Raw genomic sequence first — 21,290 nt, 5'->3', positions numbered from 1 at the left:
CAAGTGTTTTAGTAATATATCTCTTGACACAATGATGAAAATAATCATGGCCTCTAAACCTTCAAGCTGCATACTGGACCCTATTCCAACTAAACTACTGAAAGAGCTGCTTCCTGTGCTTGGCCCTCCTATGTTGAACATAATAAACGGCTCTCTATCCACCGGATGTGTACCAAATTCACTAAAAGTGGCAGTAATAAAGCCTCTCTTGAAAAAGCCAAACCTTGATCCAGAAAATATAAAAAACTATCGGCCTATATCGAATCTTCCATTCCTCTCAAAAATTTTTAGAAAAGGCTGTTGCGCAGCAACTTACTGCCTTCCTGAAGACAAACAATGTATACGAAATGCTTCAGTCTGGTTTTAGACCCCATCATAGCACTGAGACGGCACTTGTGAAGGTGGTAAATGACATTTTAATGGCATCGGACCGAGGCTCTGCATCTGTCCTCGTGCTCCTAGACCTTAGTGCTGCTTTTGATACCATCGATCTCCACATTCTTTTGGAGAGATTGGAAACCCAAATTGGTCTACACGGACAAGTTCTGGCCTGGTTTAGATCTTATCTGTCGGAAAGATATCAGTTTGTCTCTGTGAATGGTTTGTCCTCTGACAAATCAACTGTAAATTCCGGTGTTCCTCAAGGTTCCGTTTTAGGACCACTATTGTTTTCACTATATATTTTACCTCTTGGGGATGTTATTCGAAAACATAATGTTAACTTTCACTGCTATGCGGATGACACACAGCTGTACATTTCAATGAAACATGGTGAAGCCCCAAAATTGCCCTTGCTAGAAGCATGTGTTTCAGACATAAGGAAGTGGATGGCTGCAAACTTTCTACTTTTAAACTCGGACAAAACAGAGATGCTTGTTCTAGGTCCCAAGAAGCAAAGAGATCTTCTGTTGAATCTGACAATTAATCTTAATGGTTGTACAGTCGTCTCAAATAAAACTGTGAAGGACCTCGGCATTACTCTGGACCCTGATCTCTCTTTTGAAGAACATATCAAGACCATTTCAAGGACAGCTTTTTTCCACCTACGTAACATTGCAAAAATCAGAAACTTTCTGTCCAAAAATGATGCAGAAAAATTAATCCATGCTTTTGTCACTTCTAGGTTAGACTACTGCAATGCTCTACTTTCCGGCTACCCGGATAAAGCACTGAACAAACTTCAGTTGGTGCTAAATACGGCTGCTAGAATCCTGACTAGAACCAAAAAATTTGATCATATTACTCCAGTGCTAGCCTCTCTACACTGGCTTCCTGTCAAAGCAAGGGCTGATTTCAAGGTTTTACTGCTAACCTACAAAGCATTACATGGGCTTGCTCCTACCTATCTCTCTGATTTGGTCCTGCCGTACATACCTACACGTACGCTACGGTCACAAGACGCAGGCCTCCTAATTGTCCCTAGAATTTCTAAGCAAACAGCTGGAGGCAGGGCTTTCTCCTATAGAGCTCCATTTTTATGGAACGGTCTGCCTACCCATGTCAGAGACGCAAACTCGGTCTCAACCTTTAAGTCTTTACTGAAGACTCATCTCTTCAGTGGGTCATATGATTGAGTGTAGTCTGGCCCAGGAGTGGGAAGGTGAACGGAAAGGCTCTGGAGCAACGAACCGCCCTTGCTGTCTCTGCCTGGCCGGTTCCCCTCTTTCCACTGGGATTCTCTGCCTCTAACCCTATTACAGGGGCTGAGTCACTGGCTTACTACTGGGGCTCTCTCATGCCGTCCCTGGAAGGGGTGCGTCACCTGAGTGGGTTGATTCACTGATGTGGTCATCCTGTCTGGGTTGGCGCCCCCCCTTGGGTTGTGCCATGGCGGAGATCTTTGTGGGCTATACTCGGCCCTGTCTCAGGATGGTAAGTTGGTGGTTGAAGATATCCCTCTAGTGGTGTGGGGGCTGTGCTTTGGCAAAGTGGGTGGGGTTATATCCTTCCTGTTTGGCCCTGTCCGGGGGTGTCCTCGGATAGGTCCACAGTGTCTCCTGACCCCTCCTGTCTCAGCCTCCAGTATTTATGCTGCAGTAGTTTATGTGTCGGGGGGCTAGGGTCAGTTTGTTATATCTGGAGTACTTCTCCTGTCCTATTCGGTGTCCTGTGTGAAGCTCAGTGTGCGTTCTCTAATTCTCTCCTTCTCTCTCTCGGAGGACCTGAGCCCTAGGACCATGCCCCAGGATTACCTGACATGATGACTCCTTGCTGTCCCCATGGACACCCAGATAGACATTATCCTGACCAACTTGCCCTCCAAATACACCTCCACTGTCTTCAATCAGGTTCTCAGCGATCACTGCCTCATTGTCTGTATCCGCTACGGGTCCGCGGTCAAACGACCACCCCTCATCACTATCAAACGCTCCCTAAAACACTTCTGCGAGCAGGCCTTTCTAATTGACCTGAACCGGGTATCCTGGAAGGATATTGACCTCATCCTGTCAGTTGAGGATGCCTGGTCATTCTTTAAAAGTAACTTCCTCACCATCTTAGATAGGCATGCTCCGTTCAAAAAATGCAGAACTAAGAACAGATATAGCCCTTGGTTCACTCCAGACCTGACTGCCCTCGACCAGCACAAAAACATCCTGTGGCAGACATCAATAGCATCAAATAGTATGCAACTGTTCAGGGAAGTCAGGAACCAATACACGCAGTCAGTCAGGAAAGCAAAGGCCAGCTTTTTCAAGCAGAAATTTGCATCCTGTAGCTCTAACTCCAAAAAGTTCTGGGACACTGTAAAGTCCATGGAGAACAAGACCTGCCCACTGCACTGAGGCTAGGTAACACGGTCACCACCGATAAATCCATGATAATCGAAAACTTCAACAAGCATTTCTCAACGGCTGGCCATGCCTTCCTCCTGGCTACTCCAACCTCGGCCAACAGCTCTATCCCCCCCCCACCCTTTCAGATGTTCTGAAAGAGCTGCAAAACCTGGACCATACAAACCAGCTGGGCTTGACAATCTGGACCCTCTATTTCTGAAACTGTCCGCCGGCATTGCTGCAACCCCTATTACCAGCCTGTTCAACCTCTCTTTCATATCATCGGAGATCCCCAAGGATTGGAAAGCTGGCGCAGTCAACCCCCTCTTCAAAGGGTTAGACACCCTGGACCCAAACTGTGACAGACCTATATCCCTCCTGCCCTGCCTATCTAAGGTCTTCAAAAGCCAAGTCAACAAACAGATCACTGACCATCTCGAATCCCATCATACCTTCTCTGCTGTGCAATCCGGTTTCCGAGCCGGTCACGGGTGCACCTTAGGCACGCTCAAGGTACTAAACGGTATCATAACAGACATCGATAAAAGACAGTACTGTGCAGCCATCTTCATCGACCTGGCCAAGGCTTTCAACTCTGTCAATCACCATATTCTTATCGGCAGACTCAGTAGCCTCGGTTTTTCTAATGACTGCCTTGACTGGTTCACCAACTACTTTGCAGACAGAGTTCAGTGTGTCAAATCAGAGGGCATGTTGTCCGGTCCTCTGGCAGCCTCTATGGGGGTACCACAGGGTTCAATTCTCGGGCTGACTCTTTTCTCTGTATATATCAATGATGTTGCTCTTGCTGTGGGCAATTCCCTGATCCACCTCTACGCAGACGACACCATTCTGTATACTTCTGGCCCTTCCTACACTGTGCTATCTAACCTCCAAACGAGCTTCAATGCCATACAACACTCCTTCCGTGGCCTCCAACTGCTCTTAAATGCTAGTAGAACCAAATGCATGCATTTCAACTGTTCGCTGCCTGCACCCGCATGCCCGACTAGCATCACCACCCTGGATGGTTCCGACCTAGAATATGTGGACATCTATAAGTACCTAGGTGCCTGGCTAGACTGTAAACTCTCCTTCCAGACTCATATCAAACATCTCCAATCCAAAATCAAATCTAGAGTCGGCTTCCTATATCGCAACAAAGCCTCCTTCACTCACGCAGCCAAACTTACCCTAGTAAAACTGACTATCCTCGACTTCGGCGATGTCATCTACAAAATAGCTTCCAATACTCTACTCAGCAAACTGGATGCAGTTTATCACAGTTTATCTCTCTCTCTCTCTCTCTCTCTCTCTCTCCCTCTCTCTGTCTCTCTCTCTCTCTATCTATCTCTCTCTCTCTCTCCCCTCTCTCTCTTGCTCTCTCTCCCCTCCTTCTCTCTCTCTCTCTCACGCTGAGCCTGACCTCTAAAGATTACTTATTACCTGTGTGTGTGTGTGTGTGTGTGTGTGTGTGTGTGTGTGTGTGTGTGTGTGAGAGTGTGTGTGTGTGTGTGAGAGAGAGAGAGTTCAACAACAGGATAATTAGGTTTAGGGTTAGGAGCTAGGTTAGGTTTAGGCTTAAGATTAGGTTTTTGGGTTAAGGTTAGGGTTAGGTTTGGGGTTAGGTGTTAGGGAAAATAGGATTTAGAATTAATTCTATTTCCCACAAGGTTGGCTCTGCAAGACTGTGTACGCATACTTGTGTGTCTGTGTATGTTTCTCTCTGTGTGTGCGTGTGTGTGTGTGTCTCTCTCTCTCTCCCTGTCTCTCCTCCTCTACCAGTTCTCACAGTCTTCACTTCAGAATTAGACATTCATCTGTGTTTCTCAAACGTAACATTTTGAAGTTGTTCCAAACGTTCCAAACGTCAAATGTGTTAAGGTTTGCTTAAAACCAAAATATGTTGCCCCTAGTGGCGGGTTTCCATGTCATCTCCCGACATCCTCTGACATGGATTGATGTCGAATATACAGTGCCTTGCGAAAGTATTCGGCCCCCTTGAACTTTGCGACCTTTTGCCACATTTCAGGCTTCCGTTAAAAGCGCAGAGAGCATCACGAAGAACAAGGAACACACCAGGCAGGTCCGAGATACTGTTGTGAAGAAGTTTAAAGCCGGATTTGGATACAAAAAGATTTCCCAAGCTTTAAACATCCCAAGGAGCACTGTGCAAGCGATACTATTGAAATGGAAGGAGTATCAGACCACTGCAAATCTACCAAGACCTGGCCGTCCCTCTAAACTTTCAGCTCATACAAGGAGAAGACTGATCAGAGATGCAGCCAAGAGGCCCATGATCACTCTGGATGAACTGCAGAGATCTACAGCTGAGGTGGGAGACTCTGTCTATAGGACAACAATCAGTCGTATATTGCACAAATCTGGCCTTTATGGAAGAGTGGCAAGAAGAAAGCCATTTCTTAAAGATATCCATAAAAAGTGTAGTTTAAAGTTTGCCACAAGCCACCTGGGAGACACACCAAATATGTGGAAGAAGGTGCTCTGGTCAGATGAAACCAAATTTGAACTTTTTGGCAACAATGCAAAACGTTATGTTTGGCGTAAAAGCAACACAGCTCACCCTGAACACACCATCCCCACTGTCAAACATGGTGGTGGCAGCATCATGGTTTGGGCCTGCTTTTCTTCAGCAGGGACAGGGAAGATGGTTAAAATTGATGGGAAGATGGATGGAGTCAAATACAGGACCATTCTTGAAGAAAACCTGATGGAATCTGCAAAAGACCTGAGACTGGGACGGAGATTTGTCTTCCAACAAGACAATGATCCAAAACATAAAGCAAAATCTACAATGGAATGGTCAAAAATAAACATATCCAGGTGTTAGAATGGCCAAGTCAAAGTCCAGACCTGAATCCAATCGAGAATCTGTGGAAAGAACTGAAAACTGCTGTTCACAAATGCTCTCCATCCAACCTCACTGAGCTCGAGCTGTTTTGCAAGGAGGAATGGGAATAAATGTCAGTCTCTCGATGTGCAAAACTGATAGAGACATACCCCAAGCGACTTACAGCTGTAATCGCAGCAAAAGGTGGCGCTACAAAGTATTAACTTAAGGGGGCTGAATAATTTTGCACGCCCAATTTTTCAGTTTTTGATTTGTTAAAAAGTTTGAAATATCCAATAAATGTCGTTCCACTTCATGATTGTGTCCCACTTGTTGTTGATTCTTCACAAAAAATACAGTTTTATATCTTTATGTTTGAAGCCTGAAATGTGGCAAAAGGTCGCAAAGTTCAAGGGGGCCGAATACTTTCGCAAGGCACTGTACTTGTTTTCTATTACTGTGTGTGTGTGTGTGTGTGTGTGTGTGTGTGTGTGTGTGTGTGTGTGTGTGTGTGTGTGTGTGTGTGTGTGTGTGTGTGTGTGTGTGTGTGTGTGTGTGTCACATTGGTTGCTGCATCTTCATTCACCTCAATCGACCATTCACCTTAAAAACAATCATTTAGTACTTACAGAGGGATCTGTTAGCAGAACAATATTTTTTTAATCAAAAGGTAAACAAATGCATTTGCTTTAGATTACTTTCTGTGTGTGCAGTTTCACAGAAAGTGTCGTGCAATTCTACACATTTTTATTGTTAATATGATTTTGAGTGTCTCTTGGCGTGTGTGACGGATGCCCGTGTCCCTGGCGGAGATCTCAGCTGACCCGTGTCCGCCTTAACGCTAACTGGAAAAGGGAATTATGGGTAGGGGGTGGGACAGCCACGCCCCTTACGGCTGACAGGGCAGTCAGTGACCGATCTGTCTCACGGACATTTACACCATTACACCACACACATACAAACACGCAGACACACACACACTTTCACCATCTTCCTTCTTTCACGCTCTACTTTTCATTTTCTCCTTTTCTTTCTCTGTCTTCCTCCTTTCCTTAATCTATTTTGTTTCTTTCACTCCCTCTTGTCTGCTTGTTTCTCTGTTCCCTTTCCCTCTTTTCCTTCCTTATTTGTTTCTCATTTGATATATCCTTTCATCCTGTCGTGCTATTTTTACAAATAATTGCATTTCCATCCTTCTCTCTTTCTCACTCTCTCTACCCATCTTCCACTCAACCTCTCTCTTTCTGTCGTGACTTGTCACAAACTCCAAACTTCGGTTGAGTCATCATATAACCCCAGACAAGACAGATCCACACTTCCATCACCATCTAACAACGACAGGTACAGTATGTCTACATTTAGTTTGTTATATAATGACAGGATCAGTGAAGGTCTTGAGATATTTTCTGACATGTCACATCAGAGAGAGCGAAAGAGAGAGAGCGAGAGAGACGGAAAGATTGAAAGAGAGCTGGAGAGAGAGTGAGAGAGCGAAAGAGAGAGAGCGAAAGAGAGAGAGCGAGAGAGACGGAAAGATTGAAAGAGAGCTGGAGAGAGAGTGAGAGAGCGAAAGAGAGAGAGCAAGAGAGAGCGACAGAGAGAACAAAAGAGAGAGAGACGAAAGAGAGCGAGAGGGAGAGAGATGGTGAAATAGGTAGAGAGAGAGGAGTGCGACCAAAGCCACATAGCATACAGGTAATTATGGAAACCCTCTGCTACCTCCCTCCAGACCCTCCACTCTCCCCCAGTCAGCGGTCAGATCCAGCCCAGGAGAGTGAGTCTGAGACAGGCCTGATTCCTAGATACCTCCCTCGAGGGTCTGGTAGTGTAATTGACCAGCTTTGGGGAGTGACAGCTTTGACAGGTTCCTAAATAAGACCAGGCAGTTTTCCCCAGCCTGCTCTCACAGGGCAAAGGTAGCTTAAAGGGGCAATCTGCAGTTCAAACAACAACAAAACGACTACCCCGCCACTGTTTTGGAAAAACAGTTGAGGGATGGAGAATTGAAACCACACTTAAATGCAAAGACGAGGCAATGGATGCCTGAGTGACCATCAAACTGATAGTTTATGTTTTTGAGTCAATAGGGTCAAACAAGCTTATATTTTGTGTTGACCAAAGCTCTTTTATTTATTAATTATATTTTTAAATAATCATTTGGTGTATCATTAATTTAAAAGTCCACAAATGGATCTACCAATTGCAGATCGCCCCTTTAACTTCACCCCCAGGGGAGAATGACATATACCGTTCCCGACACACCTACTCATTTTTACTATTTTGTACATTGCAGAATAATAGTGAAGACATCAAAACTATGAAATAACACATATGGAATCATGTTGTAACCACAAAATCAAATCAAATCAAATCAAATTTATTTATATAGCCCTTCGTACATCAGCTGATATCTCAAAGTGCTGTACAGAAACCCAGCCTAAAACCCCAAACAGCAAGCAATGCAGGTGTAGAAGCACGGTGGCTAGGAAAAACTCCCTAGAAAGGCCAAAACCTAGGAAGAAACCTAGAGAGGAACCAGGCTATGTGGGGTGGCCAGTCCTCTTCTGGCTGTGCCGGGTGGAGATTATAACAGAACATGGCCAAGATGTTCAAATGTTCATAAATGACCAGCATGGTCGTATAATAATAAGGCAGAACAGTTGAAACTGGAGCAGCAGCATGGTCAGGTGGACTGGGGACAGCAAGGAGTCATCATGTCAGGTAGTCCTGGGGCATGGTCCTAGGGCTCAGGTCCTCCAAGAGAGAGAAAGAAAGAGAGAATTAGAGAGAGCATATGTGGGGTGGCCAGTCCTCTTCTGGCTGTGCCGGGTGGAGATTATAACAGAACATGGCCAAGATGTTCAAATGTTCATAAATGACCAGCATGGTCGAATAATAATAAGGCAGAACAGTTGAAACTGGAGCAGCAGCACGGCCAGGTGGACTGGGGACAGCAAGGAGTCATCATGTCAGGTAGTCCTGGGGCATGGTCCTAGGGCTCAGGTCCTCCGAGAGAGAGAGAGAAAGAGAGAGAGAGAGAGAGAGAGAGAAAGAGAGAATTAGAGAACGCACACTTAGATTCACACAGGACACCGAATAGGACAGGAGAGGTACTCCAGATATAACAAACTGACCCTAGCCCCCCGACACATTAACTACTGCAGCATAAATACTGGAGGCTGAGACAGGAGGGGTCAGGAGACACTGTGGCCCCATCCGAGGACACCCCCAGACAGGGCCAAACAGGAAGGATATAACCCCACCCACTTTGCCAAAGCACAGCCCCCACACCACTAGAGGGATATCTTCAACCACCAACTTACCATCCTGAGACAAGGCTGAGTATAGCCCACAAAGAACTCCGCCATGGCACAACCCAAGGGGGGCGCCATCCCAGACAGGATGACCACATCAGTGAATCAACCCACTCAGGTGACGCACCCCTTCCAGGGACGGCAAGAGAGAGCCCCAGTAAGCCAGTGACTCAGCCCCTGTAATAGGGGTAGAGGCAGAGAATCCCAGTGGGAAGAGGGGAACCGGCCAGGCAGAGACAGCAAGGGCGGTTCGTTGCTCCAGAGCCTTTCCGTTCACCTTCCCACTCCTGGGCCAGACTACACTCAATCATATGACCCACTGAAGAGATAAGTCTTCAGTAAGGACTTAAAGGTTGAGACCGAGTTTGCGTCTCTGACATGGGTAGGCAGACCGTTCCATAAAAATGGAGCTCTATAGGAGAAAGACCTGCCTCCAGCTGTTTGCTTAGAAATTCTAGGGACAATTAGGAGGCCTGCGTCTTGTGACCGTAGCGTACGTGTAGGTATGTACGGCAGGACCAAATCAGAGAGATAGGTAGGAGCAAGCCCATGTAATGCTTTGTAGGTTAGCAGTAAAACCTTGAAATCAGCCCTTGCTTTGACAGGAAGCCAGTGTAGAGAGGCTAGCACTGGAGTAATATGATCAAATTTTTTGGTTCTAGTCAGAATTCGAGCAGCCGTATTTAGTACAAACTGAAGTTTATTTAGTGCTTTATCCAGGTAGCCGGAAAGTAGAGCATTGCAGTAGTCTAACCTAGAAGTGACAAAAGCATGGATTAATTTTTCTGCATCATTTCTGGACAGAAAGTTTCTGAAAAGGTCACTAAAAAAATCAATATCATATCACAAAAGAATTAAACAAATCTAAATATATTTTATTTTTGGGAATCTTCATAGTAGCCACCCTTTGCCTTGATGACAGCTTTGCACACTCTTGGCATTCTCTCAACCAGCTTCACCTGGAATACTTTTCCAACAGTCTAGAAGGAGTTCGCACATATGCTGAGCACTTGTTGGCTGCTTTTCCTTCACTCTGCGGTCCAACTCATCCCAAACCAATTAGGTTGAGGTTGGGTGATTGTGGAGTCAAGATCATCTGATGCAGCACTCCATCACTCTCCTTGGTCAAATAGCCCTTACACAGCCTGGATATGTTTTGGGTATTTGTCCTGTTGAAAACAAATTATTGTCCTGCTAAGCGCAACCAGATGGGATGGCGTATCACTGCAGAATGCTGTGGTAGCCATGCTGGTTAAGTGTGCCTTAAATTCTAATTAAATAACCAACATTGTCACCAGCAAAGCAATTTGACCATGAAGGCCTGATTCACGCAGTATGCTCTGAACAGTTGATGTTGAGATGTGTCTGTTACTTGAACTCTGTGAAGCATTTATTTGGGCTGCAATTTCTGAGGCTCGTAACTCTAATGAACTTATCCTCTGCAGCAGAGGTAACTCTGGGTCTTCATTTCCTGTGGCGCTTCTCATGAGAGCCAGTTTCATCATAGCGCTTGATGGTTTTTGCGACTGCACTTGAAAAATATTTAAAGTTCTTGACATTTTCCGGACTGACTGACCTTCATGTCTTAAAGTAAAGATGGTCTGTCATTTATCTTTGCTTATTTGATATGTTCTTGCTATAATATGGACTTGGTCTTTTACCAAATAGGGCTAACTTCTGTAAACCAACCCTACCTTGTCACAACACAACTGATTGGCTCAAATGAAGGAAAGAAATTCCACAAATGTACATTTAACATGGCACACCTGTTAATTGAAATGCATTCCAGGTGACTCCCTCATGAAGCTGGTTGAGAGAATGCCAAGAGTGTGCAAAGCTGTCATCAAGGCAAAGGGTGGCTACTTTGAAGAATCTAAAATATTAAGACTTTTTTGGTTAAAACATGATTCCATATGTGTTATTTCATAGTGTTGATGTCTCAACTATTATTTTACAATTTTACAAATAAAGAAAAACCATTGAATGAGTAGGTGTGTTCAAGCTTTTGACTGGCACTGTATATACTGTATGTATATATATGGCTTTATATAGCACCTTCCTACCAACTGAGGTACTCAAAGCGCTTTAAAAAGTAAGGGGGAAACTCACCTCATCTGCTAAAGATTGATATATGCCAATTACGAATGAGGGGGATGATTAGGTGGCCATGATGGAATGGTACCGGGTTGGGAATTTAGCGATGACACCGGAGTTAACACCTCTACTCTTCCAATAAGTGCCATGATATTTTTAGTGACCACAGAGAGTGTGGACAGCCCTTTAACAACCCATTCTGAATGACGGCCCCCTGCAAAGGGCAATGTCCCCTTCACTGCCCTGGGATCTCCTTAGACCAGAGGGAATAGTGCACCCTACTGGCATTCCAACACCACTTCCATCAGCTTCTGGTCTCCCATCCAGGACCAACCCTGCATACGGTAGCTTCAGAGGCAAGCAAGCAGTGGGATGCTGCTGGCAAATGTATTGCTGGAAATGATTGCAAAGTTTCTGAATGAACCTGAAACAGCCTTAAATGCTTGCAAAAATGCCTCCCTCTCTTCTCTCCTCTCCCACACCCTCTCCCTCTCCCTCTCCCACACCCTCTCCCTCTCCTTCTCCCCTTCTCTCGTCTCCCCCGCTACACAGACACTAGTAGATAGACGGGCCACAGTCAGTTTCACACCATTTATCTCCTCAAGGCTGCTGAAACCAAGGTGTGTGAGGGGGGTGAGAAAGAGAGAAAATAAGAAGAAGAAAGTGAAAAGCAAAAGGGAAGAAAATGAATAAACAGGCCTGTGCCTGCAGGTGTGTGTGTGTGTGTGTGTGTGTGTGTGTGTGTGTGTGTGTGTGTGTGTGTGTCTAAGTAAGGTAGCCAGTAAATGAAGGATCGTCTGCTGGACACGACTGACTGGTCAAATCTGATGCTACCTTGAGCCTCTCGCTCTGTAGCGTAACATTCTGGCTCTCTCTCTCTAATGGTGACTGAATACTGTCCTCTCCACAGCCAGGGCCCAGTCTACTGTGTGTGTGTGTGTGTGTGTGTGTGTGTGTGTGTGTGTGTGTGTGTGTGTGTGTGTGTGTGTGTGTGTGTGTGTGTGTGTGTGTGTGTGTGTGTGTGTGTGTGTGTGTGTGTGTGTGTGTGTGTGTGTGTGTGTGTGCGTGTGCGTGTGTGTATCTGTGTTTTTGTCTGTCTGTCTGCGTGTGTGTGTTTGCGCATGTGAGTGTTTGCGTCTGTGTGTGTCTGTGTGTATATTCATGCTTGGAAAGGTACTGCAGTATGCTACAGGATGATGCTGTGGCGTCCTTATCTCCAGTGTCTACATATGCTATCATATGCCAAATATGCATCATACGCCACCCACGATTCAGACTTACACACACATGTGCTGCTCACATACACACACAAACACACACTCGCTCACACAGACCAATCTTTATTGAACAAGAATCCAATTACTTAACCCAGCTTCAGGTCCTCTCCCCTCCACCTTGACAAGCTGCTTTAATATCTGCTGACAGATTGGACCCAACACACATTCACATGCACACTCACGCGTACACACACACATATACAAACTGAAGTGCATGCATTCACACGCACGCACACACACACACACACACACACACACACACACACACACACACACACACACACACACACACACACACGCACACACACACGCACGCACACACACACACACACACACACACACACACACACACACTGCTGACCATAATAAGGGTCTGATTAAATACAAACTGTGATGCCCATCTCTTCTTCCCTGAGCCAATGAATACCAATGAGAGACACAATGCACAACTCACACTGTGTCTGCTATTGTGTGTGTGCAGCATTCTGTTGGTGTGTGTGTTTTAGAGTTGTATTTAAGTCACTGTACAATTATAGATGTATTTATTTTGATCACATTGTGGAACTCAAACAGAGTTTTGAGACATGAAACTAAAAACAACCACGATCAAACATGGTACAGGCATCATCTATAATGTATCAAACATGGAACAGGCATCATCTATAATGTATCAAACATGGTACAGGCATCATCTATAATGTATCAAACATGGAACAGGCATCATCTATAATGTATCAAACATGGAACAGGCATCATCTATAATGTATCAAACATGGTACAGGCATCATCTATAATGTATCAAACATGGAACAGGCATCATCTATAATGTATCAAACATGGTACAGGCATCATCTATAATGCATCAAACATGGTACAGGCATCATCTATAATGCATCACACATGGTACAGGCATCATCTATAATGTATCAAACATGGTACAGGCATCATCTATAATGTATCAAACATGGGCATCATCTATAATGTATCAAACATGGTACAGGCATCATCTATAATGTATCAAACATGGTACAGGCATCATCTATAATGTATCAAACATGGTACAGGCATCATCTATAATGTATCAAACATGGTACAGGCATCATCTATAATGTATCAAACATGGTACAGGCATCATCTATAATGTATCAAACATGGTACAGGCATCATCTATAATGTATCAAACATGGTACAGGCATCATCTATAATGTATCAAACATGGTACAGGCATCATCTATAATGCATCACATCGTCTATACACAAGCACAGTGCATTCGGAAAGTATTCAGACCCCTTGACTTTTCAATTTTTTTTTACATTACACCCATGTTCTGAAATTGATTAAATAAAACATGTTCCTCGTCAGTCTACACACAATACCCCATAATGACAAAGCGAAAACAAGATTTTAGAAATATTGAATACTTTCTGAATGTACTGTATGTATACATTTTTTTTTACAATGGATAAAAGGACAATCAGGCACTTCTAAATAAACGTCTCCATTGGAGGATAAGGTGGCAGGCTTTGGAACAGGCATTTACATTATTGTTACCTTTTGAAATTGGACACAATTTATTATGTTCATCAAGGCCTTAGGCCTTTAACATTTTCATTTTGTCTGGACAGCTGACAGCGAAGATCATCCCTGATGTCGTTGTATAACCCACAATAAAGCAAAGCAAGTGCATACAAGTTTATTTAAGGGAGTGTTTGTGTACCGACCAGTCTCAATAGTGAGAGAGGCCACTCCTAGGGCTGTTGCGTTGACCGTATTACCGCCACACCAGCGGTCACAAGACATGAAGGCATTCAAATTCCACATGACCTCTTAGTCACGGTAATTAGGTTTCTCGAAGCTCTGATGCTGCTGCTGGTCATTAGTAGCCTACCAACGTTGCTAACTGCCTGGTACTCAGCCCTCTATTTTCCCTCTAGTCACTCTGACATCAATGCAAATGTATTCGAAAATCTAATCTAATATAGGCTATGCAATTGCGCAATGAAACAGAGCAATGGCCGCTATCAAAAAGAGGGGGGTCCCATCAGCCTTCTGAAGGCTAGGCCTACTATATTTCTCAACACTCCTCATATTAAGCACATTGCTTATATTTACAACAGGAGTATAGCGTACCTGGCTGACATGAAAATAAACCATGGGAAAAGCATCCTCCATTCGCTATTTAAGTGCAGAGATGACATGTATTTTTCCTGCTGACCCTGTTTCGATACAGGTGCAGGATAATGATCCATTCTAAATCAAAACTAATGTCACACATACATTTTTTTTGTATATGTAAAGACTAGATTAAATCAAGAATAGTGTGATGGGTGACAATATTAGCTTATCACTTGTGAATGATGGCCAGTTTAAGGCAAAAAACAATGCCTTGTGACTTTTTCAGATCATAGTCCAGCAGTCATTTCTTCAACACCTCATGTAGCCCAGCAGATGTTTTGAAGGCTTGTAATCACAACTAAAGTGGCCAAAAAACATGTTCAAATTAAGCACATTAGTCTGCTTTACAAGGGCTGTAGAGCATAACTGGGATACATAAGCAGTGCGAGTTTCAAGTTTGGGGAAGATAATTTTCACCATAAAAATGCACCTTCATAATAAAAGCATTACATGCATAATCACATTTGCTGTCACTTTAGATAATGGTGTTTTTGCTGCGCTTATATTGTGAAGAAATAGCTTCATAGTTTTTCAACATTTTAAGCTAAATGTTCTGATTTGTTGCCTCAGCCTCAATGCGTAAAAAAATATTTTTTGATGCTAGTGGTTGTATTCATTTGGGATCTATTGCATCCCACAACTGTCCCAGACTATGTTTGGAGAATTTATTCCTCGCACAGAATAGAATAGGTCGACTTTTGTACTATGGGGGATAGTAGATTGACATAGGCTAGTTTTTTTTGTTGTTCGTTAGGTCTACTCATCCAGTGGTGTAAAGTACTTAAGTAAAAATAGTGTAAAGTACTTAAGTAAAAATAGTGTAAAGTACTTAAGTAAAAATAGTGTAAAGTACTACTTAAGTAGTTTTTAATTTACTATTTATATTTTTGAAAACTTTTACTTTTACTCAATTACAATCCTAAAAAAAAAAATATACCTTTTACTTCTGACATTTTCCCTGACATCCAAAAGTACTCGTTACATTTGAATGCTTAGCAGGACAGGAAAATGGTCAAATCCATGTACTTATGCACTTATTCACTTATAACTTCCCTGCTCATCACTACTACCTCTGATCTGGACTCACTAAACACAAATTCTGCATTTGTAAATTATGTCTGAGTGTTGAACTGTGCCCCTGGCTATCCATAAATGGGAAAAAAACAAGAAAAATTGTGTCGTTTGGTTTGCTTAATATTAAACATTTTAAATGATTTATACTTTTACTTTTGGTTCTTAAGTACATTTAAAACCATACACCTTTAGACTTTTACTCAGGTAGTATTTTACTGTGTGACTTTCACTTTTACTTGAGTCATTTTCTTTTAAGGCATCTTTACTTTTACTAAAGTATGGAAATCAGGTACTTTTTACACCACTGGACTCAAAATCTATCCAAGATGGCGTAGCAGTCAGACGTCTTTGTCCTGTCGTGTCCCTTGTATATATCGTTTTACAGCTTTCTCGTCATATATCCTTTAAAATATTTTGCTAAACCTCAACATCTAAATACTCTCCTGCAACCCGCCTCACCCAATGTAGCGTGGATCTGCTTTTTTTCCCTAAAGTATTTATATTTACTTCGGATCCTGTATCCCTCAACTGAAGCTAGCCAGCTAACTACCAGCTATCAGTCAGCAAACCATTGCCAGCGGTCAACAGCTAATCATCAGCTCGGAAAGCTCTCGCCAGTTTGAACAACGTGACTAACCAGAGCATAAAGGACCTGTTATTTTTATCCCCGGATTCCTACCGCAAACTGAACATTTTCATCTGGATCTTCACGACTAGCTAACCGCAATCCCGGATGACTACTCCTGATAGATACCTAGAGCTACTTGGAACCCTACTAATTCCACGACTGGTCTATCGACGTCACCGCACGAAGAGGCAAAAACAGACTTGCCCCCATCGCGACGTCCCCCCCAAAGGCTAACTGTCTAGCCCCTGCTATCTGCTTGCTTGCTAACCCGGTCTGCTAACTGCTAAACTGCTGGGCCCTGGTCTACTAACTGCTAGCCCTTGCTAACTGCTAGCTTGCTAACACGGTCTGCTAACTACTAGCTCCTGCTAACTGTTTGAAAACAAAGCCTGCTAACTGCTAGCTTACCTTCCCAGTCTGTAACTGCTAGCCCATGCTAACTGCTTTCTTGCTAACCCGGCCTGCTAACTGCTAGCTTGCTCCGGTCTACTAGCTGCTAGCTTGTTTAGCTCCGGCCTAATAACTGTTAGCTTGTTAGCCTGCTAACTGTCTGAATCGCCGTGTCCCCAGCCAGCCCAACCACTTACTGGACCCATATGTTCACTTGGCTACGCATGCCTCTCTCTAATATCAATATGCCTTGTCCATTACTGTCCTGGTTAGTGATTACTGTCTTATTTCACCGTAGAGCCTCTAGCCCTGCTCAATATGCCTTAACCAACCATGTTGTTCCATCTCCTACATATGCGATGACATCACCTGGTTTAAACATCTCTAGAGACTATATAGCTATATTCTAAAAATGCACCTTTCCAGAAACAAGTCTCTCACTGTTGCCGCTTGCTATAGACCTCCCTCTGCCCCCAGCTGTGCCATCGATACCATATGTGAATTGATTGCCCCCCATCTATCTTCTGAGCTCATGCTACTAGGTGACCTAAACTGGGACATGCTTAACACCCCGGCCATCCTACAAACTAAGCTTGATGCCCTCAATCTCACACAAATTATCAATGAACCTACCAGGTACAACCCCAAATCAGTAAACACGGGCACCCTCATAGATGTCATCCTAACTAATTCCCCCTCCAAATACACCCCTGCTGTTTTTAATCAAGATCTCAACAATCACTGCCTCATTGCCTGCATCCGTAATGGGTCTGTGACCAAACGACCACCCCTCATCACTGTCAAACGTTCCCTGAAACACTTCTGCGAGTAGGCCTTTCTAATCGACCTGGCCGGGGTATCCTGGAATGACATTGACCTCATCCCGTCAGTAGATGATGCCTGGCTATTCTTTAAAAGTGCCTTCCTCACCATCTTAAATAAGCATGCCCCTCTCAAATCTTTTTTAACTAGGAATAGATATAGTCCTTGGTTCATGCCAGACCTGTCTGTCCTTGACCAGTACAAAAACATCCTGTGGCGTTCTGCATTAGCATCGAATAGCCCCCATGATATGCAACTTTTCAGGGAAGTTAGGAACAAATATACACAGGCAGTTAGAAAAGCTAAGGCAAGCTTTTTCAAACAGAAATTTGCATCTTGTAGTACTAACTCAAAAGTTCTGGGACACTGTAAAGTCCATGGAGAACAAGAGCACCTCCTCCCAGCTGCCCACTGCTCTGAGGCTAGGAAACACTGTCACCACCGATAAATCCACTATAATTGAAAATTTCAATAAGCATTTCTCCACGGCTGGCCATGCTTTCCACATGGCTACCCCTACCCCAGACAACTGCCCGGCACCCTCCACAGCAACCCGCCAAAGCCCCCACCATTTCTCCTTTACCCAAATCCAGATAGCTGATGTTCTGAAAGAGCTGCAAAATCTGGACCCCTACAAATCAGCCGGGCTAGACAATCTGGACCCTCTCTTTCTAAAATTATCTGCCGAAATTGTTGCAACCCCTATTACTAGCCTGTTCAACCTCTCTTCCGTATCGTCTGAGATTCCCAAAGATTGGAAAGCTGCCTCGGTCATCCCCCTCTTCAAAGGGGGTGACGCTCTAGACCCAAACTGGTTTACCAACTACTTCTCCGATAGAGTTCAGTGTGTCAAATCGGAGGGCCTGTTGTCCGGACCTCTGACAGTCTCTATGGGTGTGCCACAGGGTTCAATTCTCGGGCCGACTCTCTTTTCTGTATACATCAATGACGTTGTTCTTGCTGCTGGTGATTCTCTGATCCACCTCTATGCAGACGACACCATTCTGTATACTTCTGGCCCCTCCTTGGACACTGTAACCTCCAGACGAGCTTCAATGCCATACAACTGTCCTTCCGTGGCCTCCAACTGCTCTTAAACGCAAGTAAAACTAAATGCATGCTTTTTAATCGATCACTGCCCGCACCTGCTCGCACGTCCAGCATCACTACTCTGGACAGCTCTGACTTAGAATACGTGGACAACTACAAATACCTGGGTGTCTGGTTAGACTGTAAACTCTCCTAGACTGTAAACTCTCCTTCCAGACTCACATTAAGCATCTCCAATCCAAAATTAATATCCAATATCGCAACAAAGCATCCTTCACTCATGCTGCCAAACATACCCTCGTAAAACTGACCATCCTACCGATCCTCGACTTTGGTGATGTCATCTATAAAATAGCCTCCAACACTCTACTCAACAAACTGGATGCAGTCTATCACAGTGCCATCCGTTTTGTCACCGAAGCCCCAGACACTACCCACCATTGCGACCTGTAAGCCCCGCCTTAACTCAGCTCACTGGTCACCATAGCAGCACCCACTCGTAGCATGCACTCCAGTAGGTATATATCACTGGTCACCCCCAAAGCCAATTCCTCCTTTGGTCATCTTTCCTACCAGTTCTCTGCTGCCCATGACTGGAACGAATTGCAAAAGTCTCTGAAGCTGGAGACTCACATCTCCCTCACTAGCTTTAAGCACCAGCTGTCAGAGCAGCTTACAGATCACTGCACCTGTACATAGCCCATCTGTAAGCAGCCCATCTATCTACCTACTTCATCCCCATACTTGTATTTATTTGTTTATTTTGCTCCTTTGCACCCCAGTATCTCTACCTGCACATTCATCTTCTGCCGATCTACCATTCCAGTGTTTAATTGCTATATTGTAATTACTTCGCCACCATGGCCTATTAATTTCCTTAACTCACTTCATTTGCACTCACTGTATATATACTTTTTTTTTGTTCTACTGTATTATTGACTGTATGTTTTGTTTATTCCATGTGTAACTCTGTGTGGTTGTATGTGTCGAATTGCTACGCTTTATCTTGGCCAGGTCGCAGTTGCAAACCTGGTCTACCTGGTTAAATAAAGGTGAATTAAAAATAAAATAAAAATCTTGTTGGCTGACAAAAGTCAAAGTGGACAGTTCTTCCAAAATCTTCAATTAGCACCTCGGAATTGGATAGGGATGCGCGCAGTTGCGTCCCAGATGTGTCTGTCTTCACTTGTAGCCTTTGAGAAAGCCTTGATCACGTGATGGAGAGCCATGTGAGTGATAGGTGATTTGGAGAGTGCAGCACTCAGGGAGAAGGGCACAAGGTCTACTGGCTGCAAAAGGAATAGATTTTTTAGGGTGCATTAAAACCACACAAAGGGGGTGCCCCCGCAAAATTCTATGCATTATCACGTGCTTGTCAAATAGTGAATGAGTGTCTGATGTAGTGTGTAAAGCCTGCACAAAACAACAAAGCAGAGCTCAGGCCTTTCAAGCGACTTTTGTAAAATCATCATTAGAGTGCCAACATGCAGCCTTACAATGTATTAAAAATCAAAACATACAGGCCAACGTTTGTAGAACAACAAAATTTACATTAATAACTCTAAATGAAGCATATCGGTATACCTATTTCTTTGTTAACCTCTCAACACATAATAGCCGCATGTCGGCACTTCCTCAAATCATTTGGATAAAATATCCTTTCTATTTTATTCAGCTTTGTTCTATTGTATTCTTCATACTATAAAATAATGACACAGAATTCCAGGCAAATCTTGTCTGCTAAATGAACTAGTGTAGCCCACAGCCATATGCCATAGCCACATCAGGACCTAACATAAGGACAACTCAGAGTATGTCATGTTACTTTAGACCAGTCTAAAATAAATCATGGATTTATTGTTATGGTGTAGGCTATATTACATGGATTTATTGTGAATGTGTAGGCTATATTACATAGATTTATAGTGAAGGTGTAGGCTATATTACATAGATTTATTGTGAAGGTGTAGGCTATATTACATAGATTTATTGTGAAGGTGTAGGCTACATTACATAGATTTATTGTGAAGGTGTAGGCTATATTACATAGATTTATTGTGAAGGTGTAGGCTATATTACATAGATTTATTGTGAAGGTGTAGGCTATATTACATAGATTTATTGGAATGTTTCAACTGTATATGTTCCAAAGGTCTGCATCAGTGGCGTTAAGCCAGGAGATGCTAAATGTGTTTATGTAAATTAACGGTCAGTTACTGTGAGACCAACAGCTATTTGCTTGACAATCACCGACTGATGACATTTCGTGACCGCCACGGCCCTAGCCACTCCACTTCAACATTTTGCAAAAGTGCTTATTTATTGCCCGGATAAAACAGTACGTACATTGGGTTCTGTCCCAAAAGTGCATTTAAAAAAGGCAGTAGGTGCACAGTTTGTTACTTTCAGATTTGTTCATCAAGTGGTACCACTTTATTTCATCACACTCTAAAAGTGCTGATTAAAAAATATCCTGGTCTTTTCTAGAAAACACTCCATACTGTATCAGTGAGCAGAGACATATGGATGGAGTTAAAAAAGGCTTTGACATGGTATAGAAAAAAACATAAACCCATAAAAATACACGTTTACATAGACGTCCATTTGGCATTTCTTTATGCAGTGCCACTGGTGATACCATATCGTTTTCCAGCCCATACCACCTTGAATAGAATTTGGAGAGTATTTTGCCACAACGAGGTAAAATCTCAAGGCACAGTCAAGATCTGCGTTAACAGTATAATTTATGTGCCCCCATACTGCTGCAGTTTAAATAATACTATGTAGCATTAATGAATCAAACAGTTTAGTGAAACATTTCAAAGTAGGCCCTCCATGAA

The sequence above is a fragment of the Oncorhynchus tshawytscha genome, linkage group LG21 (genome assembly GCF_018296145.1).
Source record: "Oncorhynchus tshawytscha isolate Ot180627B linkage group LG21, Otsh_v2.0, whole genome shotgun sequence".
Taxonomy (NCBI): Eukaryota; Metazoa; Chordata; class Actinopteri; order Salmoniformes; family Salmonidae; genus Oncorhynchus; species Oncorhynchus tshawytscha.
The sequence above is the reverse complement of the archived record's forward strand: the minus strand, read 5'-3'. Positions refer to the sequence as shown.